Here is a 10,777-nt window from a genome sequence, read left to right as displayed (position 1 = left end):
GATATCTACATGCACTTTACCATGGATATTATTAACTTCTAAATAGGCTTTGTTACAATAACATGTCTCATCAATACCACATGCCCAAAAATCATCTCTCACTTCACAATCAAAATATTTTATAAAAAAATTGCATAGAGAGACACTTTCAAGTTGGGTATGGAAGAGATGTTGTAATGTCATGTTATCTAAGCATTTTGACTCAGTGAAATAACATAAAAATAATAAAAGTATTAATTCAAACATTTTGATTGAATGAAATTACATAAAAAAATAAAAATAATAAATAATTAAAATTATTAATTATTAATAATTAAACCAAGGTAGATTCATCTTAACTTCGGATCAATCAAACTTCTATAGGGATTAAATCTCTCTAGGTGCAAACATTTCCTCAAGTTTTGTGCTAAAAAAAAAGATTTGCAATTCAAAAGAGTTGATCCCTCTCGATGCTTGATAGATCCATAGTTAAGATGGATATTATACTATAAGTAAAGTTTATGTAGGATGTAAATGGTAGATTGTATAATTTTATTGTGTAGAGAGATAATTTATATAGTAGAAATGTGTAATTTATTTATAGAATTGAGAAATATCATTAATAAATATTTTAATGTTCACATTTATTTATAGGTAAAACAATTGAAAAAAAAATCTTATTTTACTTACAAGTGTTTTTGTATCCTAATAATATGAAGATGTATAATTCTCTCTTTATATATAAGAATGACGTAAATATTTAAAAAAAAATATCATATATATATATATATATATATATATAAATATAAATAATATAAAAATGTTTTTATTCAACATTAACATTAAAATATATAGTTGATATTGAAATATTTATCTTAACCACATTGATATAAATATTTCGATATCAACTATATGTTTTAATGTTAATATTGAATAAAAACATTTTAATTATATATATATATATATATGAGATTTTTGTTTTAAATTTACATTTGAAGAATTAGATAATCTTAGCACAAAATAAATCTAAAATTAAAATAAATTTACATCAATTAATAATAAAATTTTCATTATAAAAACTCAAAACATGTGACTTAAACAATATTAAAATTAACCATAAAAATATAAATGCCAATGTTACATTAATTTTGAACATCAATTACCATCACATATATCAAACTTATGACGTCAACATTATAAATAAATTGTTAATTGTTAACTAAGTTCATCATTTCTACAAACCAAGTCAAACAAAAACATGAAATATGACCTAATATTCTTGGTTTTAACCTCTACGATATATTATGTTAAATATTAAACATATACCAATGATGTGGTTAATTAATGGGTGTTAAGTTAGGTGGACGGAGTTGCATAGTTTTATTATATAAATATATAATTTTTTTTTTTAATTTTTTTTTTTTATAATTATATGGAAGGTGTTTTTTCTATAGAGTTGGTTGGGTAAATGTTGTTCATCTGATGAGAAATGGACACTCGAGCCTTCTTTCTTCGTGGGAAACATAAGCTTTTTATCGGACTTGAACCGATGACTTACGCCTTACCATGGCCAACTAATCCCAATTCTTCATTTTCATCCTCCTCTATCAGCTTAAAAAATTATGCTTGGAAGGGTTTTGCACTTATTGTCGTTTGCTTGACCACAGATGGTGAGCAGTTTTCATGGTTCGTCATCTCCACTATTTGTCTCATGGACCACGCATGACTCGGTAGCCTATAAAGTTTGGTGCTATTAATAAATATTATGGAAATAAAATGAAGTTGTGGACAACGAAAATATGAGGTGGTCCAAATTCATGCAACTTGTTGTTTGTTGTTTGTGATGCAGTGTTTTCTATGACTCATGTTGCTAGACTATTATGTATTGTGAACTTAACAGTGCCCTGGATGAATAACAAGTTAATTTGATCTTGGCTTTGAGATGGACTGCACTGGAAGAAATTGGTAACATCTTCTGAGCATGTGATGGAATCCAACCTCTTAATCGAAATGTATGAGAAACACGAAGCGACATCGACTAAGTGAAAATACTTGAGATTTGTGTCCATTTCTCTGTGTTTTCATTGAGTGAAATTATGTGATAATTGTGGAGCATTTTCACCGCAGTTTCAAAATTTAAGTTAAATTATAAGAGGATATATGCAACTCCTTTTTACTACACATACATTTCACATTCAGAATCACTATTACAAGATATTTCATTACTAAAAGTCTGGGATCATACGAATGAACTAAAGAAGATAGACAATTATATTCTCACAGACACTACTTCATTATTCTTCTTTCAAGTGTGGAAGAAAATTATGACATTCCTTGAACATTTGAATGTGCTTTCACTTCATAAAGGAGTCTTTATTAGAAGTGAGAAGCTTTATTCATTAAGTCTCTCTCAATTTTTATGATAGTTTAATACATTTTGAAACTTGGTTAGTACATACTGAAACCTGGTTTAATATACATTGAAATTTTAAATATGTAATCCTTATTTTGGCAGAAATATATGAAATTTATTTGGGAATCAACTACATAGGGCCAAAGTACGAAGATCATAAGCACAAGCATCGAACCAAATTCCAAAAGGTGTAAGCCAGAGGAATGCCTTTTTGAAAGCAATGCCACTATAATTGGTATGAACAAATGGAACCTAACTTTTCACATGAATAGTTGAGCTTCTAGGAAAAGTATATGTTATTCTAAAAAAGTTGAAACAGATGGTGAATCCTGGAGACAAGACAAAAGCAAGTGACACACACCAGTCTCTACTTTGAAGCAATCATTATGGGTTGTGGACAACAAATAATTACTTGGAACCGAAAGAAATAAAATGGAATTTACTATGACCAATAAGATAAAATACCATTTGTGGATGAAATAGTGATAAATTATATCGGTTTGATGATGAATTGCAAATAAGGGTTTTGATCAACAAAGCCTATGCCACACAAATCTGATGTCATCCATGACTTAGGTATACCCTTAATATCAGGTTGCTGTAACTTGCATTGTCTGCTCCTTCAAATCCTCATGCTACCACAACCATGGCTCTTGTAGTTGTCTTGGGTTCTTCATTCCCATTCATTTCTCATCCTTTTATTTATGGCCCTCTTTAGTTGGTTTTTGGAATCCGCTTACTCTATCTTAGTGATCTTGCTTTAGGCCCTTACACAACTTCAAGCCCGTTTCCCTTAGTGAGGTTGTGAATTCTGAGAAATTTAGCCTTGCATGGCCTCCTTCTGCTAGAGTTTTTCCTAACTCTTCTTTAGAGGAAACTATATCATTGAGAGATTGGAGCTTTTGGAAATATCTTCCAAGTTGATATGCCTAAATTCTAGACCTCACCGGGATTGTACCCTTGTGTATATAAGGTTGATGGCTTTTGGCCAAAATCTTATGGTATAATGGATTGGTTCTTAAGCAAAATGGGAAGATTGAGGGTCCTTGAATGCCTCTCTTTTTTAAATGGCCTGAAGTGAGAATTTTCCCTTTAAGCAATGTCCATATAAAAAACTTGATTTTGGGGAGACTTACATTTTTCCAAACAATTTTCCAAAGAGGCCAGATAGGCTAATTTTCTTGATCTTCCTGAAGTTTTTCATATCCTCTTTTAACTAGACAATCCTTTCTAGTGGGATTCCACTTGAAATCATCACGTTGTCTGTAGAGGATTGGGGTTGCTCCCTTGAGGTGTTGAAGAATGAGAAGCCATTGACGATTCAATTTTGGAGGAATCACCGATTTTTTCTAACCTTCCCATGAATTGTCATACTGATTCCAATATGAAATTTGGTCCATATTGGTTATGCCTTTTTCAAGGAACCAAGTCTTGATAAGTTGGAGATCTGAAAGAGCAGAGAGACTTGGGTTACCCATCATACTATATTCTCATTAATATCTTTCCCTCTTCTCGAGATTCTGGACGTGTTTTCTTGCCAGATGAAAGGAAGTTTTTTTTACATAGCTTCCAATTTTGGGAATAGGGTCTGTTGGGGATCTGGATATGGAGAATTTGACGATGAGGGGAGCTTATCTATTTTTGTTCTAAGACCTGCTTCCACCATGATGATTCCCCAGATATTAGCCTCCAATTTTTTCTTCTCCCATTGCTAAATTCATTATAATCGATTGTCTTATGGCGATTCCCCCCTGTGATATGGAATAATCACCTTTTTCCAACTTATCAAGCTGAACTTTTTTGTTTATGTCTTACCTCCCTGCCATAAAAACTTCTGGATTGTCAACTCGGTTTTCTTTTTTATTGTTGTTGGAGCTTGCAGTACTGTAAATTGATATAGGGGTAGGGATGGCAATATTGATTTAATTAGAATTACCCTGCTTGCCAAGTTGAGCCATTGCATTCCCCAAAGTTGGACTTTTTTCTTCATTTTTTCTATCACTTGTACCTAGATTTTTGATTTCATTTGGTTTTTAGAGATTTACATGCCCATATATTTGAAAGAAGACTAGTCCACTTTAAAGGGAATGCCAAAAATTTGAGAGATTCGCGGGTGAGTTATGATTGGTGTATTGTAGCAATATATACTGCTTTTCAGATTATTAAGAAGATTGCCATAGGCTTCCAGAAATTGGTCTAAGATGGATTTGAATCTTCTGGCGACAATGCATGAGGCTCCTCCAATAAATAACGTATCATAAAAAAATTGAGAGTGGTCCATGCTTTTCGTTCTTGTGTTGAATTGAATTCATGTTAGGAGTCCACTTTGCCTGTCTTGCTCTACTTTTCTATTGAAGGTGTCTGTCACTATAATAAAAAGGAAAGGCGATATAGGGCATCCTTGTATAATACCCCTAAGCTTTGGAAAAAAATGACTGGGCCTTCCATTGATGAGAGGAGAAATCCATGGATTGTGAATGCAAGCTCTAATGCGGTCAATGAAACTACGATCAAATCCCTGTTTTTCTAGAACAATAAAAAGGAAGGAATGTCTAACTTTATCAAAAGCATTAGCCATATCTAGCTTTAGGATAAATCCTTGGTCTCCTCGGGAAATGCTTGAATGAATGGCTTCTTGGACTAAGAGGATGTTGTCTAGAATTTGTCGATTAGGAACAAACCCCCCCTTGATTTTCTGAAATTATATGAGGGAGGATTCTTTTAAGGTGGTTTGAAAAGGTCTTGGTTATAATTTTGTAAGAAGAATTGCACAAGGAAATTGTCTTGAAATGGTTAAAGGAAGTAGGCCTAGTCTCTTTGGGGATAAGAGCAAGAAAGTAGAATCTTTGCTACCTGCAATTTTGTGCTTGAGTTGAACCCATCATATAATCTTGAGTAGATCTTTCTTTATGATGTCCCAGAATGCACGATAGAAGGCAATGGTGAAATCGTATGGTCTTGGTGCTTTATCCGGATGCATACTCCATATTGTTGTTTTCAATTCCTCTTCCTCCACTAGTTTTAGTAAGACTGTGTTTTCTTCTTCTAAGACCATTTTAGGAATGGCTCTCAAAAGATCTTCGAAGTTATTTGGTTCCAGATTTGTTGTTAGCAATCACTTGAAGTGTTGATATTCTTCCTCCTTAATTTCTTTCTACCATTCATCTGTTTCATTCCTTTATCCAATAATAGCTTCTATTTGGTTCTTTATTCTTCTCACTTTAGTTTGATTATGGAAGAAGGTTATGTTCATGTCCTCGACTTGTAACCATAAACTCCTAGATTTTAATCTCCAACTTTCTTCTTCTTTTGTGTTTGTTTGGTATAGCTCCCAATATATCTTTCTCCTTGATTTGTAGCTCTTTGGTGTCTTCTTCATTTTCCAGTTTTTCCTGAACTTGCTCCAGTTCCTTTTGCAACTAGATTTTCTTATGTAATGGCTCCTTGAAGCATGATTTAACCCATTCTTTGAGAGTTATTCTAACCAATTTTAATTTAGACTCCCATATGCATCCAGGAGAGCCATTAATTCACGTTTTCCAAGCTAACTGTACCAATTGCCCAACCTCTTCAATTTTTGCCCATTAAGGATTGAAGCGAAATGGAAGGGGTCCCAAATTGACACCCTCCTCGAATGTTAACGGAATTGCCTTGTGATCAGATGTTGTAGATGAGATAATTTTTGAAGTCACTGATCCTATTCCATTGATGAGGCTTACATGGATTAAAAAATGATCTAACATTTCCTTAATGTTACCAGGTTCATTCCTTCTATTACTCCACGTAATTTTGCCATTCTTTGGGGGAATGTCTAGTCAATTCCTCTCCTCTATTATGGTTTCTAAGTTATCTCTGCTTGGGTCTAGAAGGAAGGCGCCCCCATTTTTTTCTCCTGCGTTCATTACCAGGTTAAAATCTCCTCCAATAATAACATTTTGAGAGTTTGGAGAATTCAGAAAATCCATAGTATCCATTTTTGAGTTGACGTTTCGAGTCTATAACAAGACTAATCATTAGGACAAATTTTCTAAGAAGAGAAGGAGATAGAGGAAATATGTAACGGATTGACACAATAAAAGAGAAGGGGGGCGTACACATTGTATATTATTATGGATTTCCTTGTATTTTTGCTTGAGTACTCCGTTTTGATCCAATGTTGATTTAGTTCCTTTGAGCTCCAAAATTGTATGATTCCACATCGTGCAAATCTTGCTAGATGCTCCTCTCACACTGATTGCAGGTCCTTCAATTTTTTTTTTATTCTTTGTACTATCTCTACCATTTCTTCTTCAGATTGTTTGGTCTCCTGGATTAGAAATAGTTATGGGGCTTCAGATCTGAATAGATCTTTGACTGCATTTTCTTTGGAGATATTCCCAAGAGCTCTGTAGTTCCAGGAGACAAAGTTCATTATTTATTATGAGGTGGAGCTGTAAGGCCTTTTCCTTTACCTGCTTGGGTTTGCAGGTCCTTATTTCCTGCTCCTCTATCGATATAAGAATCCATTGGTTGTTGGATCCCCACGCCATATCCTTTTGAGCTTCTTCATCTCGTATTTCCTTATTGGACTTCCTTCTGGACTTTTTGGGGTTTTCAGATGAGGCCAAGGGTTCCTTAGATTTGTTCTTAGTGTAATCCCTATGTAAGAGGTGGTGAGGGGAGTAGACAAGGGATTGGGAGAAGCTGGAGGAGGGAGGTTAGGGGAGGAGAGAGGGTTTTTTGGAGGACAGGGAGAAGGAGGTGATGGGGAGGAGAACATGGTGTTGCTCCATAATTTCCCCTTCTTCATGGCCAGAAGGATCAACTTCGTTGGTAAGAGAAGAAAATGGATTGTTGCTAAGGTGATAATTGGATCGTGGAGGAATAGAAGGGATAGATGGGAGGTCTTTAGTGGGGATAGATCTAGATTTGGATGACCTTGCACACTTAGAAGATTTATTGAGATTCCATAAATTCTTGCATTTAACAGTTTCCCAATGTGCTTCTTGGATTTCAGCTAGATATTTTGCAACTCTCTTAGTGTATCTATTAGTTAAATGACCATATTCATGACATATCTTGCATTTGAATGGGAGTTGTTCATAATCCAGTTGTTGGATGTGTGTCCAGTTATCTACCTTGATCTTGACTGCCTTCGAAATTCATTTGCCCAGATCGACTTTCGCACAAATTTGAGCGCATGTATGTGAATTGTCTTTTGGTTCACTTCTATCTATATACTTGCTAAATGCATTGCCAATTTCTCTTACAGAATCGTCTCCCCAACCATGGAGAGGGAGATGAAGATTACGCACGCACATTAGAACTAAACTGGGAATGTCAAGTTCTGGATCGAAGTCTGAAGTCCATATGTTTAAATATAGACCTCTTGAATCCATAAAATACAAACCATTCTAAAGATCAGGTATCGGTTTTCTTTGGATTCAAAGTAGAATGTGAAAAATATTCTTCCGCAAAAATGGATGGAGATCTGACCTTGGGTTTTTAGAGCCCAATTTCGCTCGACCCAATTCTGAATAGTTTTTTGGGGAATTCCAGAGGCCTATAAATTGACCAACCAAACCTCGCTTTGCCAAAGAGAGAGCATCTTTGCAAGGTATTGAAGGGGGAGCTCAATTTCCAGGATTGAGTTTAGTTTCTTACAAATATGGAAATGGAGGGATGCTCCCGGGGAGGACCAAGAGAGTTGATGAGCCTCTTGAAACCCTAAGCAGCTGGATCAGGGGAGGAATGAGAAGGAGGACGACCTCCCTCCGAAGTTTCCCCTAGAGGGGCCATCATGCAAATCGATCAACATGAGTCCTTAACACATGCAACAATGCAACACAACCTTAGTCGCATAACAATTAATATTTATGTTTCGATCACCACGCTCTTAGTAGGTTCAAAATGCACCCTAGGCTGATTTAATTATTAATAATTGATAATTGATAATTGATAATTATAATTATTTTTATTTTTATGTAATTTGACCTATTCCAAAAAATTTAACTAATAACTACATTTATTAATTTTAATTTTATATTTTATTTATTTATTTTAATTGTATTTTATTTTAATTTTTATTGTTATGTAATTTTACTTAGTCAAAACGTTTACATAATAAAACATAACATAACATCACATAACATAACCTTACAATATCTCTTCCATACTGGGCAGGAGAGCCTCTAGACACAAAAATATATTCATATTGTCATATATACTAAATACTACATTGGTTTTGGGATATGCTCTAAAACTACTTTTGCTTGATTAAAAAATATCTTCTTTGTATAATAGTTTAAGAACCCAACATCTAGAAACATAGCAAAAGCAAGCTTTCTTATAACCTACCATCAAATTATCCCAAATAGTGATATTTTCCTTGAATAATAATAATGAGTCTATACGTATTCACAATAATAATTACAGTTATTAATTTTAATTTTAATTGATATTCATCACAAGCTCAACTAGAACTATAGCATTGAGAAAAGGATTAATGGGGGATGGAAAGCTTATTTTTGTCTTGAAAATAATTGTAAAACAACAAACCTCGTAATGTGGGATAGAAAGAAGTTCTTCTTTGAAACTTTAGTCACTCTGGTTATCTTATATGGATGTGAGGTTTGGGGTTGTAGAATCCCATATGCATCCAGGAGAGCCATTAATTCACGTTTTCCAAGCTAATTGTACCAATTGCCCAACCTCTTCAATTTTTGCCCATTAAGGACTGAAGCGAAATGGAAGGGGTCCCAAATTGACACCCTCCTCTAATGTTAACGGAATTGCCTTGTGATCAGATGTTGTAGATGAGATAATTTTTGAAGTCACTGATCCTATTCCATTGATGAGGCTTACATGGATTAAAAAATGATCTAACCTTTCCTTAATGTTACCAGGTCCATTCCTTTTATTACTCCACGTAATTTTTCCATTCTTTGGGGGAATGTCTAGTTAATTCCTCTCCTCTATTATGGTTTCTAAGTTATCTCTGCTTGGGTCTAGAAGGAAGGCGCCCCCATGTTTTTCTCCTGCGTTCATTACCAGGTTAAAATCTCCTCCAATAATAACATTTTGAGAGTTTGGAGAATTCAGAAAATCCATAATATCCATTTTTGAGTTGATGTTTCGAGTCTATAACAAGACTAATCATTAGGAAAAATTTTCTAAGAAGAGAAGGAGATAGAGGAAATAAATAAGGGATTGACACAATAAAAGAGAAAGGGGGCGTACACATTGTATATTATTATGGATTTCCTTGTATTTTTGCTTGAGTACTCCGTTTTGATCCAATGTTGATTTAGTTCCTTTGAGCTCCAAAATTGTATGATTCCACATCGTTCAAATCCTGCCAGATGCTCCTCTCACACTGATTGCAGGTCCTTCAATTTTTTTTATTCTTTGTACTATCTCTACCATTCTTTCTTCAGATTGCTTGGTCTCCTGGATTAGAAATATTTATGGGGCTTCAGATCTGATTAGATCTTTGACTGCATTTTCTTTGGAGATATTCCCAAGAGCTCTGCAGTTCCAGGAGACCAAGTTCATTATTTATTATGAGGTGGAGCTGCAAGGCTTTTTCCTTTACCTGCTTGGGTTTGCAGGTCCTTATTTCCTGCTCCTCTATCGATATAAGAATCCATTGGTTTTTGGATCCCCACGCCATATCCTTTTGAGCTTCTTCATCTCGTATTTCCTTATTGGACTTCCTTCTAGACTTTTTGGGCTTTTCAGATGAGGCTAAGGGTTCCTTAGATTTGTTCTTAGTGTAATCCCTACGTAAGAGGTGGTGAGGGGAGTAGACGAGGGATTGGGAGAAGCTGGAGGAGGGAGGTTGGGGGAGGAGAGAGAGATTTTTGGAGGACAGGGAGAAGGAGGTGATGGGGAGGAGAACATGGTGTTGCTCCATAATTTCCCCTTCTTCATGGTCAGAAGGATCAACTTCGTTGGTAAGAGAAGAAAATGGATTGTTGCTAAGGGGATAATTGGATTGTGGAGGAATAGAAGGGATAGATGGGATGTCTTTAGTGGGGATAGATCTAGATTTGGATGACCTTGCACACTTAGAAGATTTATTGAGATTCCATAAATTCTTGCATTTAATAGTTTCCCAATGTGCTTCTTGGATTTCAGCTAGATATTTTGCAACTCTCTTAGTGTATCTATTAGTGAAATGACCATGTTCATGACATACGTTGCATTTGAATGGGAGTTGTTCATAATCCAATTGTTGGATGTGTGTCCAGTTATCTACCTTGATCTTGACTGCCTTCGAAATTCATTTGCCCAGATCGACTTTCGCACAAATTCGAGCGCATGTATGTGAATTGTCTTTTGGTTCACTTCTATCTATATATTTGCTAAATGCATTGCCAATTTCTCTTACAGAATCGTCTCCCC

This window comes from Pinus tabuliformis, chromosome 2_2 (assembly GCF_031772625.1).
Source record: "Pinus tabuliformis cultivar Carrire ecotype Pingquan chromosome 2_2, CPIR1, whole genome shotgun sequence".
NCBI classification, from domain to species: Eukaryota; Viridiplantae; Streptophyta; class Pinopsida; order Pinales; family Pinaceae; genus Pinus; species Pinus tabuliformis.
Note: the sequence above shows the minus strand (reverse complement) of the source record.